The following is a 27113-nucleotide window of genomic DNA, read 5'->3' as shown; positions in this document are numbered from 1 at the left end:
GTGTTTACTATGCCGCGGGCTTTGATTTTTCTCTGGTCCCAACCTTGGTAAAAGCAGTTAAGGACGCTTTAAAGTGGGAAGATCCAGTAGAAGCACCTTCCAAGCAAAGGAAGTACTTCAAGCAGCTTAAAAAAGACCGCCCAAATCTTCCCCTTCTTGGTGAGCTTGGAGAAGTTATTACAGAGGAATGGTCTGGCGCAGATAAGAAAAATTCTTAAATTATCTAAAATAGCAAAAATGTACCCATTCAAGAGTGAAGAGGTGAGGCATTTGGAGTCAGCACCTCTAGTTGATGCAGCCTTGATGAGACTGGTAAGACATGTCACTCTCCCTCTGGAAGACACAGTCTCCTTCAAGAATGGTCTGGAGAGAAAAATGGACACTGAACTAAAACGTATTTACATTACAGCTGGCATGGCTTGTAAACCAGCCTTAGCTCTCGCAGCCCTGTCAAAAGCAATGGAGGCCTGGACAGGTGAGATGGACTCTGTGTTGTCTCTGAAGACTTAGCCAGAACCATTCCAGTCCAAGAACTAAAGATGGCTTCAGTTTTTTTTGGGGAAGGCCTCCCTTGATCTTATTCGCCTAGTGGCTCAGGTCATGCTCTCCTCCGTTACGGCGAAGCGTGCACTGTGGCTACGCCCTTGGGTGGCTGATCCTGCCTCTAAACAGGCATGGTGCAAGATACCCTTTTTGGGTTCTTCCCTATTCGGGAATAAATTGGACAGTGCCATTTCCCGGGCCACAGGGGGTAAGTCAGGGTTCCTTCCCCAGGATCGTCGTCCGTATGGACAGAGGAAATGCAATCCCAGGCAGGATCAGGATCGGGCAAGGGAGGCTCGTCGGTACAGGCCTGGGCGTGATTTCAGGAAGAACTGGAGAAGAAACCAACCCTCTCGTCAGAAGCCTGCGAAAAGCCCTTCTTCTGGCGGACGTGACGCCCCTAAGTCCTTTTGATGTAGAGCTGGCCCAGATGGAAAGAGTCGGGGCTCGTCTCTTTCAATTCAGGCATGTCTGGGCAGCCTCGATAAAAGATGTTTGGTCCGTCAAGACTGTATCTACAGGTCATTCTTGGACATTTGTAGATCCTCCTATTCTTCAGTTCATTCCCACAACAATGCCCTGCTCAGAGGAGAAAAGACAAGTCCTCCTGTCATACAAAAGCTCCCTCGTGGCTCAAGGTGCTGCTATACACGTCCCAACAGTCGAGAAGTTTCAAGGGATGTATTCGCCCCTTTTTCTGGTCCAAAATGAGTCAGGTTCCTGGAGACCAGTGATAGATCTGACACATCTAAACACCTTTATCAAGAAGGAGAAATTCAAAATGGAGTCGCTACTCACGATCCGTCAAGCAGTTCAGCCAGGCGACTGGCTTGTGGCCATAGACCTGAAAGACGCCTACTTTCATGTTCCTATAGCGGTGGCATTCCAAAAGTGTCTTCGGTTTGCGGTAGGCAGTATTCACCTCCAGTTTACTTGTCTCCCGTTCGGGGCTCACAACATCGCCACGGGTATTCTCGAAGCTCTTACTGGCCGTCGTAGCCTTTATCAGAACCAGAGGCATTTGCCTTCATCACTACTTGGACGACCTGCTGCTGCTGTCACAAAGCAAGGAGCAACTGTTGACGCACCGGGACCTGGTCATATCCACTGATCGAGTTTGGTTGGCTACTAAACAAAGAGAAGAGTCACCTAGTACCGACACAATCTCTAATTTTTCTCGATGCCCAGTTCAACACAACTCTGAGTACCATCTCATTGCCCCTGGAGAAAATCCCAGTAGTTCGGGACAGAATCCGTTGTGCTCTAGAGTCTCCTTTCCTCAAAGCCTCGCAATGCCTCAACATAATAGGCACCATGGTCTCCACAGTTCCTATGGTGAGATGGGCACAATGGAATATGCGACCCTTCCAGAAGGGTTTTCTCCAGCAGTGGAATCCGAGTTTACGAGACCAAATGATTCGGATAACATCACATATGTGGGAAAGTCTTCCTTGGTGGCTACTACGGAGAAACCTCAATTGCCATTCTCTAGCCCCTGTTTCTTGGATCACAATCACATTGGATGCCAGCAACACAGGTTGGGGGGCTCTCTGCCTGAAGGGGTCCTCATTCCTCTTCCCAGAAGGTCATATCCAATGTCCTGGAACTTCGCGCAGCCTTTTGTTCCCTACAAGCCTTCCTTCACCTAATAGAAGGGTCCTCATTCCTCTTAAGGATGGACAATACATCAGCAGTATCGTACATCAAAAGACAGGGTGGCACTCGCAGTCTGTCTCTATTAAAGGAGGTAAATCCAATCATGTCCTGGGCACAGACACACTTGAAGGATTTGACAGCTGTATATCTCCCCGGAGCTCAGAATCTACAGGCAGATTTCCTCTCGAGAACATCTCTCGACAACAACGAGTGGTCTCTCCACAACGGTGTTTTCAGTTGGATCCTGTCACTGGATTTTTCACCAGAAGTAGATCGGTTTGCATCCCCATGCAATTTCAAGCTGGAGAAGTATTACACCAGATGCCGCTGTCCCCAGGCCTTCAGGGTAGACGCCCTAACGGATCCGTGGAGGTTCCGCAAGGCTTATGCCTTTCCTCAAATTCTGGTCATCCTCCGGTTCCTATCGAGACTCAGGTGGGAGGAGGCCGAGGTAGTGGCGATAGTTCCATACTGGCCCAACAGGCCGTGATTTTCGTTGCTGTTCCAACTGAGCTTCCGGGATCCAATTTCGCTCCCATCCAGACCAGATCTGGATCGACCCCTCATCCATGTCCAACCCATCTGCATCTGATGGCCTGGTTCTTGAAAGGGGAAGGCTGGAAGCGTTAGGGTGTCCAAGCAGAGCCATCAATACTTTATTAAATGCTAGAAGACCGAGCACTAACAGAATCTACCAAAGAATATGGTCAAAATTCTCAGACTACACCTCTTCTAGGGATGGTTCTCCTAGTGATCCCAGAATTCAAGACATTCTAGGTTTTCTTCAGACGGGTCTTGATCTACCTCTATCCGTTAGCTCATTAAGAGTCCAAGTTTCAGCTATCTCCGCATTCACAGGGATATCCTGGGCTACTTACACTTTTGTTAGTCTCGTAGCTCCCTTGAAGAATTGTCTGAGACCTCTAAGGAAACTGAGATTCACCCTCTAGTCTTGGACTTTTTCTCAGACTTTCAAAACTCAGACCAACAATCAATCAAGGATCTTTCCCTCAAAGTAGTCTTCCTCGTAGCCATAACATCAGCTAAGAGGGTTTCAGAAATTGGCTCGTTGGGATGTAAAGAATCTTTTCGTTACGTTCTTTCCGGATCGTGTTGTTTTGATCCCTATGCTAGGTTCTAAACCAAAAGTGTCATCGGTCTTTCATGAGAACCAGGAGATCGTCCTTCCCACCTTTCGGTCTTCTGAGGACTCTGAGGCTCATCCTTTGGATGTTGGGAAAGTATTGAAGCAGTATCTGGAAGCTACAGCATCTTTTCGCCAATCAGATCACCTATTTGTTTCCTTTCATGGGAAGAACAAGGGAATGCGTGCTTCCTCTAGAACCATTGCAGCATGGATTGTACAGGCCATCCAAGGGGCTTATAAAGCGAAAGGTTTGGCTCCTCCGGAAGCGGTAACAGCCCATTCTACTCGGAGCGTGGCCACGTCATGGGCGGCTGCCCAGCAAGTTTCTCCAAAAGTAATCTGCAAAGCGGCCTCTTGGTCGTCGTTAAATACATTTATGACGCACTACTTAATTTTGGTTTACATGTTCTATCTGTTGACAATGTCAATTAAATCTTTTTCTTTAACCAGCAATTGCCCACCTGGGTGTGTATGGCTAGTTATTTCCCACACGTAGGCTGCCATGGAGTCTGTCAGGAAAAAGGAAAATGTATATGAAATACTTACCGTAATCTTCCTTTCCTTATGGACTCCATGGCAGCAGGAGTTCCCTCCCTTTGCTGGAGTAGGCTATATTACGGAACACAGTCTGTGAAGGACTTGTATGCAATTGCCTATATGCTTCAGTCTAATTCTCTCCCTGCTATTTTAATTCTGTGTGTGTTAGGTGTAAAAGGTGATTTCATGTGTGACTCATTCCTCTGCATAACAGACTGTTGAAGTGCTAATGTCCCATCCCCAGCCAGCTCTCTATTCTAAAGGGTAATTGATCTATTGTGTGTGTGAAGAAGACCTGTGTTTACCCTTAAGAGATGTGTATTGTATCGTCAGGCTAAATGATTAGATAATTGGCTCATGTCAATCATTCTGATTGCTTCATTGTAGTAATTAACTTCACTGATGTCATTATCTAAAGAAATGTGTCTGTCAGGGTCGGCTCCAAAGTGTCTACCTATAATCCTTATGGGAGCCCCCAGTGTGTGGAAAGGGGGTGGAGATTTCATTGTTCTTTGATGATTAGCTTGTAAACTGTATATAACTAACTGAATGCTGCCATTAAAGTATCTCTTGTTCCAGCATTAAGCTTTGGATTATTGGGCGATTCCAGGGATTTCTACTCATGGAATACTGGGTGATTTTCTTTTATGGGAAGAAGGGAATGCTTGACGGATATTTTCTACTACCGTCACAACTGGTTGGCAGCAGCGGGATTTTCCCTTCTACTTTCCTTTACACCAGGATTCCAAGCAGACACTGGGAACAGTGAATGGAAGGCTGGTACACCCGACTTAAAAGAAATACACTAAAATAACTACTGGAAGTTCGTGGAAGGATTGCCAGCAACAAAACCAAGCGGGTCATCATAGCAGAATTAATGGAGCTAGACTAGGAGAACTTGGTTGCAGCAACGCCAGCAGTACAAGAGATGGAGACACCAGTGATTCAGGAGGAGGAATCACCAGCCAACAAAGTAATGAGAGAGAAGCTAGCATGGTTCGGTCCGAACCCAACAGCGGATGTGGTGCTGAAAGTGATGAACCTGTTAGCGGAGGAGGCTAAACAAATAGGAGACGCAGAGCTACAGTTAAAACTGGCAGCAGTCCAACAAGCAGCCGCACACTCTCCAAACAGTGAGTACAGCACAGGAGACACAAGGAAGATTCCGTTTAGCGCTTTTAAAGCTTTTGATGAAAAAGATTGTGAAATTGATAACTACCTGGCAGATTTTGAGCGACAATGTAACCTGCACCGAATAGCTAGAGGAGAGTGGGTTTCAATATTGTCAGGCAAACTGTCAGGCAAAGCTTCTGATGCTTTCCGGACCGTGCCAGAGCAGGAGATCCATAGCTACGCCAGGGTTAAAGAAGTGCTCCTGGCTCGTTATGCAGTAACCCCAGAGTCCTACCGACAGAAGTTCAGGGACTCACGCAAAACCACGAAAGACTCTTACATGGAATGGGCATGTCAGTTATCCCTGTCAGCCTCTAACTGGGTTAACAGCAGCCAGGCCACCACCGCAGAGGACATTTTGCAACTAATGCTCCTGGAGCAATTTTACAATCACATCCAGACGGATGTCAAAGACTGGGTGAAAGATCGCAGGCCCATGACTCTACCAGAGGCCGCTAAGTTGGCAGATGAATATGCGGATACTCGCAAGACGAACCAGGTCACACCACGGGTACAACCTCCACGACCAACGGTGCCCTCACACCCACCAGCCGCTAGATACCAACCTCCTAACAGACCGGTGACATCTAGCCCTCGCTATCCACGCCAGGAGGACAACGAACAACGCTGCTTCCGGTGCAAACAGCTGGGTCACTTCAAGCAGAATTGCCCCATGAACGACAACACCAGGTCAAATTGGTCTCAACCTGGGTACCACCCACCAGCAGCAGCCCATTGTGTAGACTCGGCTTGGGATCCCCAGGAGCTGGGTCAGGAAGAACCATTGGGCACCCTTTACGAAGCCCCCATGGTACAATCTGTTATTACGGACAACAGGAAACACCATTGTCAGCTGGTCATGGGTAACGGAAAAACCGCCAGGGGATTAAGAGATAGCCGGGTGGGCGACAGCCATGAGCCGGAGGGAGCTGGGCAGAAAGAGGCACCGCCGGCTACCCTCCAAGAAGAAGAGGTCCTGGAAGCCGTATAACAAGCTGACCTGGGAGGAGAAGAAGCGACTGGAGGAGAGGGAGTCGCAGCGGGCATCCAAGATGCGGGCCAAGATGTTTGCCACGGGCCAACCGGTGGCCCCTTACAACACCACCAAGTTCCTGCAGAAGGACTTTTCCGAGACCTACGAGAAGTACCACGTAGAGAGCCTGCAGGACATGAGCAAGCAGGAGCTGATCTGTGAGTACATGGAGCTGGAGAAGTGCATGAGCCGCATGGAGGAGGAGAGCCGGCGGCTGTGGAGGGAGCAGGTGGTGGCTGACCCTATGGGGCACTGATCCAACCCCCCCTTCCATAACGGGACACCTAGACGGCGGCGCACAGACCCATCCGCCGTCTTCACACTGACTTCTGGTGACTCTGCAGATCACACAAAGACTTGGGGACTGACCGGCGTGTGATCTGACGACCCGGTGGCATACCTGAGTCGGAAGCTGTTGCCAAGGGAGGTCAGTTACGCCACCATTGAAAAAAAAAAAAAGTGTTTGGCATTGGTATGGGCACTCAAAAAGCTCACACCTTACCTTTATGGCCGGGCTTTCACTCTCATCACCGATCCCAACCCCTTGGTGTGGCTTAACCGGGTTCCAGGGGACAACACCCGTTTGCTACGCTGGAGCTTGGCCTTGCAGCCGTATGACTTTGCAATTCATTATCGCCCAGGCAAGCAAAACAGGAATGCCGATGGATTGTCACGCAAAACGGAGTTAACCTCGGACTAAAAGCTCTGAACCCGTCAACCCTACTGGACCAGGAAAGGTCCAACCGAGTTGCCGGAGCAGGGAGAAAAAGGGAGGCCATTGTGAAGGACTTGTATGCAATTGCCTATATGCTTCAGTCTAATTCTCTCCCTGCTATTTTAATGCTGTGTGTGTTAGGTGTAAAAGGTGATTTCATGTGTGACTCATTCCTCTGCATAACAGACTGTTGAAGTGCTAATGTCCCATCCCCAGCCAGCTCTCTATTCTAAAGGGTAATTGATCTATTGTGTGTGTGAAGAAGACCTGTGTTTACCCTTAAGAGATGTGTATTGTATCGTCAGGCTAAATGATTAGATAATTGGCTCATGTCAATCATTCTGATTGCTTCATTGTAGTAATTAACTTCACTGATGTCATTATCTAAAGAAATGTGTCTGTCAGGGTCGGCTCCAAAGTGTCTACCTATAATCTGTATGGGAGCCCCCTGTGTGTGGAAAGGGGGTGGAGATTTCATTGTTTTTTGATTGATGATTAGCTTGTAAACTGTATATAACTAGCTGAATGCTGCCATTAAAGTGTCTCTTGTTCCAGCATTAAGCTTTGGCTCATGTGTGGATTATTGGGCGATTCCAGGGATTTCTACTCATGTAATACGGGGTGATTTTCATTTATGGGAAGAAGGGAATGCTTGACGGGGATATTTTCTACTACTGTCACACAGTCTATTGGGAGAAGCAAAGCTTTATGGGAGTAGGGTCCTATGAGGTATGAGAGGCGGGATTAACCCACACGTAGGCTGCCATGGAGTCCATCAGGAAAGGAAAATTACGGTAAGTATTTCATATAAATTTTCATTTTTTGGGGGAAAAAAATTACATAAGCTATTTGTAAGGTGGTCATTTTTCCCAATGACCGCAGTGTAAGGAGCATTCTTCCCGCCGACCATCCTACTATTGTATTATGAGTTGTAGATATAGTAATTTTTAGCATGGGGTTTCCTGAAATCGAAAAGTTATTTCAAGGGTTCCTCTGTGCTCAAAAGGTTGAGAAAGGCTGGGTTAGATGGAAACAAAGAGACGCTAGATCATATTATCATTTGTTTTTATATATTTAAAAAATATAAAACTTTTTCCTTTGTCCATTATTTTTTTGTTTGGAGTAAGTAAGGACTAGTTTTCTTAGTTCATAAACACTAAACTACATAAATAAGACATGAAATCCCAACATGCTTTGCCATTTTAATGGATTCATCGAGGGAATAGTCTTTACTTTTTCTGTCACTCAATCACAAAGGTGTGCACTTGGCACCTTCATAGTTTTTAACTAATTCCCCTGGTGAAACCATAGAAATGGAGAAAAATTCTGAGATTTCTTAATAACAGAGAGGTTTTTGTGTTGTTTGAAGAATATACAGTATGTTTATGCACATGAATGGAAACCCTGCATACAACAAGAACAGAATATAACAAAACAAATGTAATCTCATATAAAACAGTTTTATTGTTCTAATTAGGATTGCACATATATAATCATTAATATTGGTAAACCAACAAAAAAATGTTTGTCTCCTATCATCAGCTGTAACCATTTATATGTTAGAGCTGCAATAGTCCAACCATTGCTACTTAATCGAAATTCCATGACTCCACATACAGTACACGTGTGACCTATGCCATTTGATTTTAATGCTATGCTTTGATCTGACATTTGCTAAAAGACACATTCGTTCACCAGAAGACACATTTCATTATAGGAGAAACTGGCCTATTTTAAAGAGACACTGAATTGTGTTTGCTGTGATGTAACAACTTCTGATCCCCTAGGTATTTCCAAAGACAGAGTGATTAGAATTACCTCATTTGGAGTTATGGTGGCCATACATTATAAACTTGGCCACTAGATCCCATATATGCTTTATAAGCTCTGGCCTCAAGTATATACAGAAGTTCTTTGTACATGCTGAACTAATGCAGGACCTATTTCAGTGGATATTTATCTAGAACAGTGTTTCTCAACCGGGGTTCCGTTGTGGTTCAACATTGTGGCGGAGGGATAATACGCTCAATGTTGATTCTAGTGTTCCCAATGCATGCTGACAGTGAGTACTCTCAGTGCACATTGATACCCAATGCCCTCTCTGTAGTTCCGGCTCAGAGGGCAGATTCGGGAGCAATGCAGGGAGTGGGAGTTCTAAATTCAGAGCATGGAGGTGGGGAGCCATAAAGGGAACCGAGAATGAAAATCATGAAGGCAGGGAGCTCAGAGTGGGAGCTGTGAAGAGAGCCAAGAATGAGGACTATGGAGGCGGAGACATCAGATCAGAAGGCAAAGTCCTGTCTAAATAGTAGCAGTGATGCACACTATGGAGGGGGAGATAAGGAGCACATGGCTGCAGTGCTGGGACAAGGTCATCTGGTGCCCAGGGTGAAGATGGCAAACTGCGCCCCCCCACCCCATCAGTGCCACTAAATTAAATCCTCCAATTAAAATAATCTATACACAGCCACTACTTAGCCTAAGTTCACACTAATATGGTGTAGGAAACCCCTGCGACCCATGTGCGTTTGGCACACTGCATTCATATTGCACTGCCCTTGCGATCCGCTGCAGGTGTCAGTGCAATCTTAACCACTTAAGACCCAGAGCATTATGCAGTAGGGTTGTCCCGATACCACTTTTTTAGGACTGAGTACGAGTACCGATACTTTTTTTCAAGTACTCGCCGATACCGATACTTTTTTTTAAAATGTGTCCCCAAATGCAGCCATGTCCCCCCACAAATGCAGCCATGTCTCCCCACAGATGCAGCCATGTCTCCCCACAGATGCAGCCATGTCTCCCCACAGATGCAGCCATGTCTCCCCCCATATCCAGCCATGTCTCCCCCCATATCCAGCCATGTCTCCCCCCATATCCAGCCATGTCTCCCCCCATATCCAGCCATGTCTCCCCCCATATTCAGCCATGTCTCCCCCCATATTCAGCCATGTCCCCCCATATCCAGCTATGTCCCCCCATATGCAGCCATGTCTCCCGCCATATCCAGCCATGTCCCCCATATGCAGCCATGTCTCCCCCCATATCCAGCCATGTCCCCCATATGCAGCCATGTCTCGCCCCCATATGCAGCCATGTCTCCCCCCATATCCCCCCATATGCAGCCATGTCCCCCATATGCAGCCATGTCCCCCATATGCAGCCATTGTCTCTCCCCCATATCCAGCCATGTCCCCCATATGCAGCCATGTCTCCCATATGCAGCCATTGTCTCCCCCCATATCCAGCCATGTCCCCCATATGCAGCCATTGTCTCCCCCCCATATCCAGCCATGTCCCCCATATGCAGCCATGTCTCCCATATGCAGCCATTGTCTCCCCCCATATCCAGCCATGTCCCCCATATGCAGCCATTGTCTCCCCCCATATCCAGCCATGTCTCCCATATGCAGCCATTGTCTCCCCCCATATCCAGCCATGTCTCCCATATGCAGCCATTGTCTCCCCCCCATATGCAGCCATTGTCTCCCCCCCATATCCAGCCATTGTCTCCCCCCATATCCAGCCATGTCCCCCTTACCTGCATCCCGCTGCCGCCGACTGGTTAATACGCGCGGGTAACATTACAGCTTTGAATAGCTGTAATGATTCGCACCGCGCTGCGTATAGACACTCCCCCTTGCTCAGGATTGGACAGTTCACCCGAGCAAGGGGGAGTGTCTATACGCGGCGCGAATCATTACAGCTATTCAAATGAAAGCTGTAATGTTCCCCGTGCGTATTAACCAGTCGGCGTCAGCGGGAATGCGGCGGGATGCGGCGTGACGGCGGCTGGGGGGGGGGAGTATTCTATTTCGGTTTCGGGGGTATTTGCGGGAGTACGAGTGCAGTGCAGTTCCAAAATTGTGGCATAAATGACTTTGGTGCGATCTTAACCCATTCAAAATAATGGGGTCAAATCCCACCGCACTGAATCACATGTGAATTGAACAGGAATGTGGTGCAGTTACTGTGCGATTCACATGCGGTTCATAGGGAGAACCAAAGCTTTAAGTGTTTCTAAACCCAGGACCCTGCAATCACTAGATCTGGTCTCCCACAGTACTCAGAACATAGAAATGCATCTATTTTAGTAAATATAAACTGCTAAATTCCTTTTCTCTTCAGCAATATATAATAGTCTTATGACTTCTATCAGTGTCTGGTTAAAGCTTGTAGGAGGAATTGTCATTCTCCCCAGACTGTCCTGTGAGGCTGAAAGACCCCTGACCCTCTGTCTGGACAGTGCTGATTGACCCTGTGCTGATCACCTGCACTCTTCCAAGAAAAAAAATATATTCTAGCAATACACTCCAAACTAAGCATGTGCAGAGTGCCTCAGAGTCTCTGTTTCATCAGCAGATGGATTGGGGACAGTAAAATAAAGGGAGGTTCAGAGAAGGCAGCCTTTTTACACAATGCAGAGGATTAACCCCTTAGGTTCCACAGTGGGTATAAGAAGCATGCATTACTGGATATACAGTGACTGATTTTACTGTAGTGGGTTTAGTAACACTTTAAATATTTTTCATTAAATTATGTCTCAATGTTTTTTTTTTTCTTTCCCACCTCCTTGTATCGTCCTTACTGAGCTCCCAGACCTCTCCTTTTTTTTCACTCACTGGTCTATGCACACTAAAAAATCCCATAGTCCCTAGTCTATGGGCTCTTTCACATGGGGCGGATCAGTGATAATCCGCCCCGTGAACCTCCGCTTGCATAGATCCCCGCTGAGCCGGCGGATGACAGGGCGGTCCCCAGAATCGGAGGATTGCGGAACCGGGTGTGATCAGGTGTCAGCGGATGTTCATCTGCTGACATCCGCAATCTCATATGGACCAATGTATGTCCCCTTTTCATCCGTGCACAGATGGATGAGAAAGCGGACATATGGTCTGCCCGTGTGAAAGAGCCCTATCTCAGGAGTGAGAAAGAGAGGGCGGCTATGTTCCTATATACAGTGGGACCATGGAGAATGAACGTAGCTCCCTCTAACAGCAAGCTGGGTCACAGCAGCAACTAAAAAAAAGTATATAAAGTTTTAAACCATTCCAATTGTGTAAGAGGGAGGGGGTAGGAGAAACAAAGATGTAGTTCTATTTATGGTCCACCTTAAACTCAAAGCTTTCTGCATCAATCAATAGCAAACAGAATGAGCCACACAATATATTGTTTTTTATCTCAAAGTATAATTCTAAATTGCCAATTTGCTCTAAGTTGTACTTTGCCTTATAACATAAATTTGTGTTTTCTTCCTCTCTGTAAAAATAACTTTTTGTATTGAAAAATAATCAAATAATTTTTCACTTATTTGCAATTTAGTCCAGAGGCTTAGCTGGCTCATTTATACTTAATCACCCAGGTGTGTCAATATCTTGTCATGGAAAGTGAACTTGCTTATGAAAATCATTCGAAGCTTCACTAACAACAAAAAGGTATTAAGTGGAAATGATAACACTGCCTTTAGCAGGAGCATCTCCAATCAGAACCATCTGATATTCTCACACATTATTCTCTCTCTCCACAGAAACCATTCTGAAATGTTGTAGGCAATTGACTAATTTGCATGTTGCAGCATAAAAGGTTTGCTGCCCAGGAGGCCAGTAAGCAGCTGTCCCTGATCTAGTAATATGCTGTCAAAGATGAATACCGTACAGTGTTGTTTTTGTGCTAGAGGAGATAATACAAAGATAACTGTAATGTTTTGATTTAACAAGGATAATAAACTTTTGCTGTCCCCTCTAGCTGAAACCTAAGTGAAAGAAATAATATTTATTCACTCAAGTATCCAATAGATTTGCAATAAAACATGAAACACTTTCATTTCATTTTAATACCAGCGTATTTGTTTTATTACCATTAACATTTTCTTTTGTTTGCTTGAAATTAACTATTTTATATTAAAGTCATAAATATTTGTGCTTTTCATTTAAAGCAGTATTAACCCAAAAGCATTTTTTTTTAGATTGCAGCTTACCAGTTCTTGGATGTATTGGCTGCATTAGTTTTCTTTTATAAGCTTTTTTGCTTTCAATTTCACCTGTTGATGCAGCCAGGAAGTGTGTTGTTTTTCAACCGAACAAGCTGTCCTGCAGATGTAGCAGTTAAAGGGCTCATACTGTACAAACTATGTAATATTGACAGGGGTGCTTACAATAGTCAAATTTTAGTTATGTAAAACCTTTATTCCAAAGTTACAGCGGCAGTTGTGTTCCTCGCTGTAACTTTGTGTAAAATGTTATCTAGAGTTTGGCTTCAATTTGTTAGTATATCTAAATCTGCTTGTAAATCTAACACTTCCCTCCCCCAAGACTGTCAAAATCCAAATGTGTTTGTTGCTCTTTCATCCAGAATTGGGGCAGTCTTATACAAGGTGGCGTGCTACTGGCCAGTTTATCAGGTGAAAACAGGGGGATAAAAGCCTAAAAAAGAAAATCAATATAGCCATTGCATCTTGGGATTGGTAAGCTGCAATATATCACATGTTTGGGTTCAATATCGCTTTATGCCTTTCAAAAGCAGCATTAAATTAAAAAAAAAAAAAAGCATTATATTGCCGTTTACCAGTCAATAGATGCGATGACTGCATTTGTTTTCAATTTTTTTTTCAACTGGTGATTCTGCCAGTATGTTATTCTTTACTTTCCTTTAACCCTTTCCTTCCCAGCCCGCTAATCACGTAATCACTATGATTGGCTGTCACATGATCGTAGCCAGTCTCACTGGCTTCTGATCATTAGTACAGCTCAAGAGCTGTGTTTGATAGCTGAATCACTGTCTTGGGAGCATGCCACCCATGTATATGTGGACATTAAAGTCTCTTTGCGTCCACCCATATGCCGTACATGGGTGGCAAGCAGTTAACAAACCAAGCTGTGAAGTTACAGTTTGAGGTTGGGACAAACTATTTAACACTGACAAGGGCTTACAATGGCCAGATTTTATTTATGTAAAACATTTGTTCCAAAAGAAACAGATATGTTGCTGTAATTGCTTAACCACTTAAGGACCCCTTCACGCCGATATACGTCGGCAGAATGGCACGGCTGGGCACAAGCACGTACCTGTACATCCTCTTTAAGAGCCCAGCCGCGGGGGTGCGAGCAAACAGTCCGAAGCTCCGTGACCGCGGGACCCGCGGACCCGATCGCCGCTGGTATCCCGCGATCGGTCACAGAAGCTGAAGAACGGGGAGAGGTGTGTGTAAACGCACCTTCCCCGTTCTTTATTGTGGCAATGTTAGTGATCGTGTGTCCCCTGATATAGGGAAAGACGATTACTGACATCACACGTCCAGCCCCACCCCCCTACAGTTAGAAACCCATATGAGGTCACACTTAACCCATTCAGCGCCCCCTAGTGGTTAACTCCTAAACGGCAATTGTCATTTTCACAGTAAGCAGTGCATTTTTATAGCACTTTTCGCTGTGAAAATGACAATGGTCCCAAAAATGTGTCAAAATTGTCCGATGTGTCCGCCATAATGTCGCAGTCATGAAAAAAATCGCTGATCGCCGCAATTAGTAGTAAAATAAAAATTATTAATAAAAATGCCATAAAACTATCCCCTATTTTGTAAACACTTTACATTTTGCGCAAACCAATCGATAAACGCTTATTGTGATTTTTTTTTTTTACCAAAAATAGGTAGAAGAATATGTATCGGCCTAAACTGAGGAAAAAAAATGTTTTTTTATCTTTTTTGGGGATATTTATTATAGCAAAAAGTAAAAAATATTTTTTCAAAATTGTCGCTATTTTTGTTTATAGTGCAAAAAATAAAAACCGCAGAGGTGATCAAATAGCACCAAAAGAAAGCTCTATTTTGTGGGAAAAAAAGGACGCCAATTTTGTTTGGGAGCCACGTCGCATGACCGCGCAATTGTCAGTTAAAGCGACGCAGTGCCGAATCGCAAAGAGGGGCCAGGTCCTTTACCTGCATAATGGTCCGGGTCTTAAGTGGTTAAAAAGTGTTAGCTGGAGTTCGACTTTAATTTATTAGCCAAGTCCATCTAAATCTGCTAGCACATCTAACACTACCCTGTCACTAGATTGTTAATGCTGCTGTTCAAAGGTGTCTTCTTCTCCATCCAGAGTGCAGACACCCTGGCCCCATTCACGCATTCAGCGTTTTGTATCTTGAAGCCTGAAGCTCCAAAACGCTGATGACAACGTTTTTTTTGGGGGGCTATAACGGTGCCAGTTTAGAGAAAGATTACAAGCTTTACTTAAAATATATACGTTTTATTACATAGGTACAATACAAAATAGGGTTCATAAAAATAGGCATATACAAACTTTAGTACTGGCCAAGGTAGCCATGTACATGAAATGATCACCGATGACCATCACGTCCCTACATGTTTCGCCATCAATGGCTTCTTCAGGGCATTGTATAGGACACCAGTGTTCAAAGTAAAGGCTCTAATGGTAATAAATACATAACAGGGATTTAATAGTCATATAGTTAAATTAAACAAAACCAAAACAAATCATGTGTCATGGTTTAAGACTCCCCCCATCTGTTAGAATATTATTACAAATTCATAATTCGGCACTTATAGGTGTTTTATTATATACATGGCAAGCTTGCAAAGTATGTTTGGATTTATGATTAATCACAGTGAAAAAAGTATGAGTGAATGACCTTGATCAATTGATTTGATATGATTCTTCATCTAAAGCTGAGTTTTGCTAGAAGTATCTGTTGTATGTAGTTGGTTTGAGAATGACATATAAGGTATTTGGTATAGAATGTCAAGGGAGGTCCAGATTAGACCAATATTTATGTAGTTAGAAGAATAATACATATTTGTTTATATCCTGTTAAGTTAGTTTAGTGTGGTCTCAGTCATATTAATAAGAATTAGTATATAGTTACTTAATGTAGTTAAAGTTGGTAATATGTGTTCATATTAGTAGATGTTTTGGTTATATGACATTACATGATCAGCACATTACTTCAAGTATAGAGTGTTGCGTGTGGGCTTGTCAATCAAACGCCCTATATGACTCTTTGAGCTAGTATCACCTTTTTGTATAGCATATTGCTGAAGTTGGCAGATATGAATGTGTGCCATTCAAGCAGTGTTGTAAGTAACAGCGTTTAAAAAAACGCTGTTACCTAACGCAGCCCCTTTTGAGGGTAACAAGTAATCTACCAGATTACTCGTCCCCTCACGGCAACGCCGTTCCCATTACTTGGGCAGCGTTACCGTAATTACACCTACCTGTCACTCAGTCGCCGTCGGCCATCCATTATTAAAAAAGCGCGCCTCCCCCTCTGACTGTTCCGTCCGTGATAGGCGGAACACTAATTTTCCCAGCAGAGCCTTTGGTTAGTGTTCAGCCTATCACGGATGCCTTCTCATCCTCCGCCTCGGATGAGAGGACATCTGTGATAGGCCGAACACTAAACAGAGGCTCCTCGTTCCTTCGTCTGACACCTCACCCGCTATCCCACCCGCCGCTTCACCCAATACTGACCTAAGGACACCGCTCTCTTCACCCTGCCTGTCAGGAGCTGAGACTGCAAGCCTACAAAAACTGCAAGATGCACTACAATTGCCGACAGTACTTCAGGATACTCTGAGGGTATCGAGAGTGTATCGTGAGTAAATTGTTTCACAATTCCCGTGTACTGTGTCCCACGCTCTGTGAGTAGCGAGGGAGCAGTAATAAAGGGATTTACTGCATGCACAAATACTCTGAACACTCTGAACAAGTGTCTAAAGGTTTATATGGTTTATGATGCTTTGGGGTGTCTAAAGTGGCTAAAAATGTCTAAAATCCATGATTTTAGACATTTCAGATCTTCTTATAGGGAAGATGTCTGCTCACTACTTTCAATGTGAGACTAGTCTCACATTGAAAGTAGTGAGCAGACATCTTCCCTATAAGAAGACACAATGGTAATAAAACAGGCAGGAACTAGAATTTACATGCTGGTGTCATCTCTGAACCATTAATTCAGCCCAAGAAGTGATTGTAGACACTAGATAATGCCTGAACACAAACAGCACCATACTTCTGGAAAGAACAGCAGACAAGGGCATTGTCAGGGGTAGTGACGCCCATCATACATGCCTCACTGTGCCATCATACATGCCTCACTGTGCCAGCATACATGCCTCACTGTGCCATAATACATGCCTCACTGTCAGTGTGGTATGTTACAGGCACATTGAGGCATGTTACAGGCACAGTAAGGCATGTTACAGATGGCACAGTGAGGCGTGTATGATGGCACAGTGAGGCATGTTACAGATGGCACAGTGAGGCGTGTATGATGGCACAGTGAGGGGTCGTCTTATACAGTGAGTATATCCCAAAACCAAAATTTTAGCTGGAAAATTAGGGGGTCGTCATACGCCGGCAAAAAAAAAGTCAGTTACTTTGCTGAGTAACTAATTACTTTGCCAATGTAGTAACTGAGTCACTAACTCAATTACTTTTTCGGACAAGTAATGTGTAACTGTAACTAATTACTTTTTTAAAGGAAGATGAGCAACACTGCATTCAAGGTTCTAAGTTTTTGTGAGGTTATGGCGTTCACATGTAACATATAAAGCCAAAGCTTCGATATTGAAGGTCAGACAGACACACACACACCCACTAGGAGAGATGACCATGACATATTCACATGAAGACACTTTGACAATCCGGAACAGCTAAATTCTCCCAGAAGTCTAAGACCATCATTTCCTGCTTCTTTTTGGTTACACAAGACAGCATGGAGACAGAAGGCAGCAGCCATGAAGCACACATGCTTTCATAAGCTTATTACAGCTTTATAACTACACTACTCAAAAAAAGTAAAGGAACACTTTGAAAACATATCAGATCTCAAAGGGCAAAAATCTCATGCTGAATATCTATACTGATATGGACTGGGTAATGTGTTAGGAATGAAAAGATGGCACATCATTTGATGGAAATGAAATGTATCCACCTACAGAGGCCTGAATTTAAAGACACCCAAAAAATCAAAGTGAAAAAATTATGCAGTAAGCTAGTCCATTTTGCTGAAATTTCATTGCAACAACTCAAAATGGTCCTCAGTAGTTTGTATGGCCCCCAAGTGCTTGTGCGCATGCCTGAAAACATCAGGGCATGCTCCTAATGAGACGATGGATGGTGTCCTGGGGTATTTCCTCCCAGATCTGGACCAGAGCATCACTGAGCTCCTGAACAGACTGAGGTGCAACCTGACCGAAACATAATGTCCCAGAGGTGTTCTTTTGGATTTAGGTCAGGTGAGCGTGGGGGCCATTCAATGGTATAAATTTCTTCATCCTCCAGGAACTGGCTGCATGCTCTCGCCACAAGAGGCTGGGCATTGTCGTGCACCAGGAGGAACCCAGGACCCACTGCACCAGCGTAGGGTCTGACAATGGGTCCAAGGATTTCATCCGATACCTAATGCCAGTCAGGGTGCCATTGTGTAGCCTGTAGAGGTCTGTGCGTCCCTCCATGGATATGCCTCCTCAGACCATCACTGACCCACCACCAAACCGGTCATGCTGAACGATGTTACAGGCAGCATAAAGTTCTCAGTGGCTTCTCCAGACCCTTTCACGTCTGTCACATATGCTCAGGGTGAACCTGCTCTCATCTGTGAAAAGCATGGGGCACCAGTGGCGGACCTGCCAATTCTGGTGTTCAATGGAAAATGCCAATCGAGCTCCACAGTGTCTGGCAGTGAGCACAGAGCACACTAGAGGATTTTGGGCCCTCAGGCCACCCCCATGAAGTCTGTTGCTGATTGTTTGGTCAGAGACATTCACACCAGTGGCCTGCTGGAGGTCATTTTGTAGGGCTCTGGCCAGTGGCGGAACTTTCAGGGTCGCTGCAGTCGCCGTTGCGACTGGGCCCTGCCACTGTGGGGGCCCCCCCAAGACCCGGCATCTCCCCCTGCATCTCCAACTTTCAGTTTGGGATGCAGTGCGGGGAGTGGGAGACAGCGATCAGCAGCTGTATGGTGCTCGCGGCATCTCCCTGGGGCTTGTATTTCTCCTTCAGCATGTATACAGTGGAGGGGGAGGGGCCTCTGACCCGGGCAGCTACAAGTTTCACTCTTCAGTGTAAATTGCTCGGGTCAAAGGGCCCCTCCCCCTCCACTGTACAGACTGAGGAAGAGAATTCCAAGCCCCAGGGAGATCCCCCTGCCAATAGACATCATAGAGCTGTCGATCGCTGCCTCCCACCTCCCCCTGTGCTGGGGGTTGGAGGTGCACAGCCAGCCAGGTACAGGGGAACCTCTGGGGGGGGGGTGTTTAAGTCTGGAAACCCTGATGTATGGGGGGCCCTCTGATGTATGGGGGGCACTTTGGGAACCCTGATGTATGGGGGGGTACTCTGGGAAACCTCATGTATGGGGCGGGGGGCTCTCTGTGAACCCTGATGTATGGGAGGCTCTCTGAGGACCCTGGTGTATGGGGGGGGCTCACTCTGGGGATTCTGATGTATGGGGGGGCTCTCTGTGAACCCTCATGTATGGGGAGCTCTCTGTGAACCCTGATGTATGGGGGGGGCTCTCTGTGAACCCTAATGTATGGGGGACTCTCTGTGAACCCTGATGTATAGGGAGGGCTCTCTGGGGACCCTGATGTATGGGGGGCTTTCTGGGGACCCTGATGTACGGGGGGCTCTCTGGGGACCCTGATGTAAGTGGCGGAGGCTCTTTTGGGACCCTGATGTATGGGGGGGAGACTCTGGGGACCCTGATGTATGGGGGGAGCCTCTCTGGGGACCCTGATGTAAAGGAGGGCTCTCTGGGGACCCTGATGTAAGTGGGGGAGGCTCTCTGTGAACCCTGATGTATGGGGGACTCTCTGTGAACCCTGATGTATAGGGAGGGCTCTCTGGGGACCCTGATGTATGGGGGGGGCTTTCTGGGGACCCTGATGTAAGGGGGAGGCTCTTTTGGGACCCTGATGTATGGGGGGAGACTCTGGGGACCCTGATGTATGGGGGGAGCCTCTCTGGGGACCCTGATGTAAGTGAGGAAGGCTCTTTGGGCACCCTTATGTAAGGAATTGGCTCTTTGGGGACTCTGATGTAAGGCGGGGCTCTCTGGGGACCCTGATGTAAGGGGGGCTCTCTGGGGACCCTGATGTGAGTGGAGGAGGCTCTTTGGGGACTCTGATGTATGGGGGGGGCTCTCTGGGGACCCTGATGTAAAGGGGTGCTCTCTGTGAACCCTGATGTATGGGAGGCTCTCTGGGGACCCTGATGTATGTGGGGCTCTCTGTGGACTCTGATGTATGGGGGGGGGCTCTTTGGGGACTCTGTATGAGGGGGGCTCTCTGGGGATGCTGATGTAGGGGGTGCTCTCTGTGAACCCTGATGTATGGGGGGGCTCTCTGGGGACTCTATGGGGGGCTCTTTGTGAATCCTGATGTATGGGGTGCTCTCTGGGGACTGTGATGTATGGGGGGGCTCTCTGGTGTATGGGGGGCTCTCTGTGAACCCTGATGTATGGGGGGCTCTCTGTGAACCCTCATGTATGGGGAGCTCTCTGTGAACCCTGATGTATGGGGGGGGGGGCTCTCTGTGAACCCTGATGTATGGGGGACTCTCTGTGAACCCTGATGTATAGGGAGGGCTTTCTGGGAACCCTGATGTAAGGGGGGCTCTCTGGGGACCCTGATGTAAGTGGAGGAGGCTCTTTTGGGACCCTGATGTATGGGGGGGGGAGACTCTGGGGACCCTGATGTATGGGGGGAGCCTCGCTGGGGACCCTGATGTAAGTGGGGGAGGCTCTTTGGGCACCCTTATGTAAGGAATTGGCTCTTTGGGGACTCTGATGTAAGGCGGGGCTCTCTGGGGACCCTGATGTATGGGGGCTTTCTGGGGACCATGATGTAAGGGGGGCTCTCTGGGGACCCTGATGTAAGTGGAGGAGGCTCTTTGGGGACCCTCATGTATGTGGGGAGACTCTAGGGACCCTGATGTATGGGGGACTCTCCGTGAACCCTGATGTATAGGGAGTGCTCTCTGGGAACCCTGATGTAAGGGGGGCTCTCTGGGGACCCTGATGTAAGTGGAGGAGGCTCTTTTGGGACCCTGATGTATGGGGGGGGGACTCTGGGGACCCTGAAGTATGGGGGGGAGACTCTCTGTGAACCCTGATGTATGGGGGACTCTCTGTGAACCCTGATGTATAGGGAGGGCTCTCTGGGGACCCTGATGTATGGGGGGCTTTCTGGGGACCCTGATGTAAGGGGGGCTCTCTGGGGACCCTGATGTAAATGGAGGAGGCTCTTTTGGGACCCTGATGTATGGGGGGGAGACTCTGGGGACCCTGATGTATGGGGGGAGCCTCTCTGGGGACCCTGATGTAAAGGAGGGCTCTCTGGGGACCCTGATGTAAGTGGGGGAGGCTCTTTGGGCACCCTTATGTAAGGAATTGGCTCTTTGGGGACTCTGATGTAAGGCGGGGCTCTCTGGGGACCCTGATGTATGGGGGCTTTCTGGGGACCCTGATGTAAGGGGGCTTTCTGGGGACCCTGATGTAAGGGGGCTCTCTGGGGACCCTGATGTAATGTGGAGGAGGCTCTTTGGGGACCCTGATGTATGGGGGGGGGGAGACTCTGGGGACCCTGATGTATGGGGGGAGCCTCTCTGGGGACCCTGATGTAAGGGAGGGCTCTCTGGAGACCCTGATGTAAGTGGGGGAGGCTCTTTGGGCACCCTTATATAAGGAATTGGCTCTTTGGGGACTCTGATGTAAGGCGGGGCTCTCTGGGGACCCTGATGCAAGGAGGATCTGCACTCAGTTATGTAACAATATATACACACACACGTATATTGTATACATGTGTATACCCACCCAAGCGTATGACTTTCTTTACTTGCTTGCTACACTGCTATGGGCTCTAGCCTGAGATCTTTTGTTGACCTAGCAATGCCCTTAGGGGGGGGGGGGTCCTTCATTGTTTCTTGCACCGGGGCCCTGAAAATTATAGTTACGCCTTTGGCTCTGGCAGTGCTCATCCTGTTTCTCCTTGCACAAAGGACCAGACACCGGTCCTGCTGATGGGTTAAGGACATTCTACGGCTCTGTCCAGCTCTCCTAGAATGACTGCCTGTCTACTGGAATCTCCTCCATGCTCTTGATACTGTGCTGGTAGACACGGCAAACCTTCTGCCAATGACACATATTGATGTTCCATCCTGGAGGAGTTGGACTGCCTGTGCAACCTTTATAGGGTCCAAGTATCGCCTCATGCTATCAGTAGTGACACTGACCCTAGCCCAATGCAAAACGAGTGAAAAACAGTCAGAAAAGATGAGTAGGGAAAAAAAAATGTCAGACACCTCCACCTGAAAAAACATTCCTCTTTTGGAGGTTGTCTCATGAACACGGACCGTCTGTCCGTGTTCATCCAATCCAACAGGCGGATGGAAAAGTAGGTTTTTCCTCTGTCACACTTTGGCGGGTCGGATGTCAGCGGGCATGTCACCGCTGACATCCGCGGCTCCATAGAGGAGCACAGGAGGAGCATAGAGGAGCACGGAGCGCCTGTTCAGGTCTGCCTAAAAAACTGGCAGGCGGACCATAAGAGGGACATGGGGAGCTGAAACAAAGGTTTCCCAGTTCTCTCCAAAAGCCTCTGTCCTGGGTGAGTCTGTCACAAGAACCTTTATGGAGGGAGCTGAAATGATTGAGTTGCCAAGCGACAGCCAAGAAACCTTATGGATTTAAAGAAGATTTGTAAAGAAGAGTGAAACAAAATTCCTCCCTGAGATGTGTGCAAACCTGGTCACTAACTACAAGAAACATCCACCAAGTACAAAATCATGTTTTGTTTGGGAGTCAAACACTTATTTCTTTTTATACATCATGGGACACAGTCAGGCTAATATTCATTACCTTCTGGGTTATACTCCATCCTCAGGTGAATGCACACTGGTAGACCAAAGGTCTTTTTTTTTTTTTTTTTATCAGATTTTTTTTATTGACAAAAAGAAGAAAAAGAAAAACACTTCCATTGAACAAAAAACACACATCATATAATGTTGCAGAGGACATAGGATTATCCAGACGTGCAGCCAGCCAGCCTTACTACTTATACATCAGCATATTATATGAATTTACAATCCATATTAAAAGAAAGAGACAAGTCTTTAAAAATATATATCTGTGTCTGTCATTTTGTAATCTACTGTTTATTAAAATGGAGTTCCACCCATAAATATAACATTACATCAGTAGTTTTAAAAAAATGTCATTAGTCCTTTAAGAAATTTTTTTTTTTTTTTAGATGCCTTCAAAGTGTTGTTGCTAGGCAGAATAGTTAATCTTCCCTCTTCCTGCACCTAGGTGCTTAAGCTTCCTAACCTACACCGCACAGACTCCTGGGAATGTAGTGGGTGTAACTTTCCAGGAGTCTGTGCACTCCCCAGTCTCGAAGAATCATGGGCCAAATCCACAGCCAGCGGCGCAAATTAAGTTACTCAAAACTTATGTCATTTAAGTTACGGCGCCCTAAGTTGGTGTCGTAAGTGCCGTATCCACAGCGCATTTGCGCACAAAATTGCGCCAGCGTAACTTAAATTCCGAGGCGTAAGGCAGGGTTATTGCAAGTGGGAAGGAAGTGGGCGTAATGAGCCGTGACCCCATGCAAATGAAGGGCCGGCCGTACTGCGCATTCGCGCACGAATCTGCTGCTCACTGCGCATGTGCAGAACTTTGCTTGGCGCAATCAGTGAGATAGGTAAAAGGCCAAGCGTACTTAGTTTGAGGATCGCCCTGTGTATAAAAAGCCCCAGTCAAACACACTTCCCTTGCAAAAGTATATCCCAGTGTTTCCCTTCCATGAGCAATTTGCTTCTGCTCTTAATGTTTGTTGGTGTGTTGTTAAGTTGTGTTTGTGAGAAAAGTGTTTGAGGAGTTGGAGAGTCTATTTGGTGTTTGTTTTTGATAAGTGTATTTTGTTAATTTGTTTGTTATTGTTTTTGCTGATTGTTTTTTTGTGCTTGTATTTTGTTTGTTTTTTGTTCGTGTTTTATTTTGAATTTATAGTAGCTGTCTGCTTGTGTGTTTAGATTTTTGTCTGTTTTTTGGGTGTGTATTTTTGTCTGTTTGTTGGGTGTGTGTTGGTGATTGTTTTTTGGGTGAGTTTTTTGGTGCTGGGTGGTGTCTGTGATGGCCCCCAAGCACAGGAAGCTTAACCACTTAAAGACCTTAGGTGTTTTTCAGATTTGGTGTTTGCAAGACTAAAACAGTTTTTTCTGCTAGAAAATTACTTAAAACCCCCAAACATTATATATTTTTTTTTCTAACACCCTAGAGAATAAAATGGCGGTCATCGCAATACTTTTTGTCACACCGTATTTGCGCAGCAGTCTTACAAGCGCACTTTTTTTGGAAAAAATTCAGTTTTTTGAATTAAAAAATAAGACAACAATAAATTTGGCCCAATTTTTTTATATATTGTGAAAGATAATGTTACGCCGAGTAAAATGATACCCAACATGTCACGCTTTAAAATTGCGCCCGCTCGTGGCATGGCGTCAAACTTTTACCCTTAAAAATCTAGATAGGCGACGTTTAAAAAATTCTATAAGTTGCATTTTTTGAGCTACAGAGTAGCTCTAGGGCTATAATTATTGCTCTCGCTCTAACAATCGAGGCGATACCTCACTTGTGTGATTTGAACACCGTTTTCATATGCGGGCTCTACTCGCGTATGCGTTCGCTTCTGCGCGCGAGCTCGACAGGACGGGGCGCTTTAAAAAAATATTTTTTTTGTTTTCTTATTTAATTTTATTGATTTTATTATTTTTTACACTAAAATATAAAAAAAAAAAAAATGATCACTTTTATTCCTATTACAAGGAATGTAAACATCCCTTGTAATAGAAAAAAGCATGACAGGTCCTCTTAAATATGAGATCTGGGGTCAAAAAGACCTCAGATCTCATATTTAGGCTTAAATGCAAAAAAAAAAAAAAAAAGGAACATTTGTCATTTTAAAAAATGACAAAAAAAAAATTGTCTCTTTAAGAGGCTGGGCGGGACTGACGTTTTGACGTCACTTCCGCCCAGCAGAGCTATGAGGACGGGTGGGGGCCATCTTGCCCTCACTCAAGTCCTCGCTCTCCAGGCGGCAGCATCGGATCTCCTCCGCCGCTACCGACGGCTCCGGTAAGCGGCGGAGGGCGCGGAAAAGCGGCGGGAGGGGGGGCCCTCTCCCGCCACCGATAACGGCGATCTCGCGGCGAATCTGCCGCGGAGACCGCCGTTATCGTTTACACGGCCGCCCGCTGAAAACATGGATATCTCAGTTGTGGCAGCAGCTGCTGCCGTTACTGAGATATCCATGTTTAAAAAGAGGACGTACATTTACAATACGCGGGTCTTTAAGTAGTTAATTTCACCCTGGGAGAGAAGCGAATTCTTGCTCGGGGCATCGTGCGATATGGGCGATATCTGCATGGCCCTGAGAGCCAGAACACCACCCCGGCCAGGAGGAAGGAGCTCCTTAAACGGATAACGGATCAGGTCAATGTGGCGGGGGGGGGGAGACCAGGACCCCCGCTGGCATACAGAAAAAGATTAACGACCTTAGGAGCGTCGTCCGCAATAAGATGGCAAAGATGAACGCCCATACCAGGGGCACTGGAGGAGGGGGACCCTGCCCAGTCAGACTGACGGAGGAGGAATGGGCAGTGGCCCAGTGTTTCCACCCACAGCAGGTGGTGGGCCTGCCTGGCTATCAGTCAGATGTTCCTGTGAGGACAGGTAAGTTTTTGGTTTTTCTCTCTGGTGATTAGCATGTGTGGGTGGGGGAAGGGAAGATGTGCCAAGTGTGTGGATCCTCAAACCTGTGATTGTTTTGTGTCCTCCACAGATGGCCAGGAGGTTGCAGGCCCATCAGGCCAGGCTGCTGCACCACCCCCAAGACAGGCTGCTGATGACTCCCAAGAAGGGCAGGATTCCCCAGGGGAGGGGAGTGGCCAAACCTCCCCTCATGAGGAGGTTGAGGGGGAGGAGGATGAGGGGGAGGAGGATGAGGGGGAGGAGGAAGAAAATATTCAGATTGGCCGGGAAGTCCTGTTGGCCTCTGATATGATGACCTTTGAGTCTTCCCCTGAGGCTACCCCAGAGGCTGGCACCAGTCAGGCCACCATCAGGGGTAGCCCCTCCCACTTCTCCCCCAACAAGCCTCCACCCACAAGGGTCACTCTATCCCCTCCTCCCAGGCCACAAGCCTCAGGGGCAGGCAGGATGACGACCCAGGACACCAGGGGGGTGGCCGAGCGTCTGCCGGTCAGTCTGCTGAGGGACAATGCCCGGCAGACCCGCACTCTGGCTAAAATGCTACAAAAAATGACCCAGATGGAGCACAGCCTGGGTGTAATGATGGAGGCAGTCGGTGATGTGGCCACCAACTCAGTGGCGGTCATTACATGCATGAACGACCTACAGACCGCCACAACAGGCGTGGCCCGGGAGGTGACTGCCCTGACCCAGGCTGTGCAGGACAATACTAGGTCTGGCCAGGCCAATGCGGCTGCCCTCACTGCCTGTCTCAGTAGAATTGCAGTGGCCTTGGAGGGCAGGCCAGCAGGGGAGGCTCCTCCTTCCCCTGTGCTCACCCCCCCAGGAGGCTCCTCCTTCCCCTGCTCACCCCCCCAGGAGGCTCCTCCTTCCCCTGCTCACCCCCCCCAGGAGGCTCCTCCTTCCCCCCCCCAGGAGGATCCTCCTCCCCCCCAGGAGGATCCTCCTTCCCCAGCTCACACACCCCCAATGGACATCCTCCGCGAGGGCGTGGCCGTGCCCAGCCAAGGCGTAGCAATCGCCGCTGATAATTAATTAGCAGGGATACTTTTTTTTTTTTTTATGTTTTTTTTTTTTTTTTTATTATTTCATTTGGTATTCTGTACTTATGATTTGATTTATGTGTGTGAATGATGTGTGAATGTGGGGGGGGGGTGGCATTCCTGATAAAATAAGGGTGTCACCCTCAGTTTTGGTGGAGTAGGGATCCCCAGGACCAGGGAGAAGTGATCCCAGGTTCCTGAATGGTGTATGAATGCACAGTGACATAATTGGAGCCGTGGCGTGGCGTTGCTGCTCCCAAGTACCAAAGGGGGGGGGGGGACTTGGATCTAATCCAATTCGATGTGCATGTGATGTGTCTGTGCTAGGGACCACAGTGGCGTGCATTCATGCATTCTCATTGTGACATCATTAATGTGCGTTTACTGTGCAAATATGCATTCTGCGAGGCGTCTGCTGACTGCTGTTCCCTCAGAAGAGGGGGTACCCTGGGTTACTAAAGTCACTATTATAGATA

The sequence above is a fragment of the Rana temporaria genome, chromosome 7 (assembly GCF_905171775.1).
Source record: "Rana temporaria chromosome 7, aRanTem1.1, whole genome shotgun sequence".
In the NCBI taxonomy this organism is placed as follows: domain Eukaryota; kingdom Metazoa; phylum Chordata; class Amphibia; order Anura; family Ranidae; genus Rana; species Rana temporaria.
The sequence above is the reverse complement of the archived record's forward strand: the minus strand, read 5'-3'. Positions refer to the sequence as shown.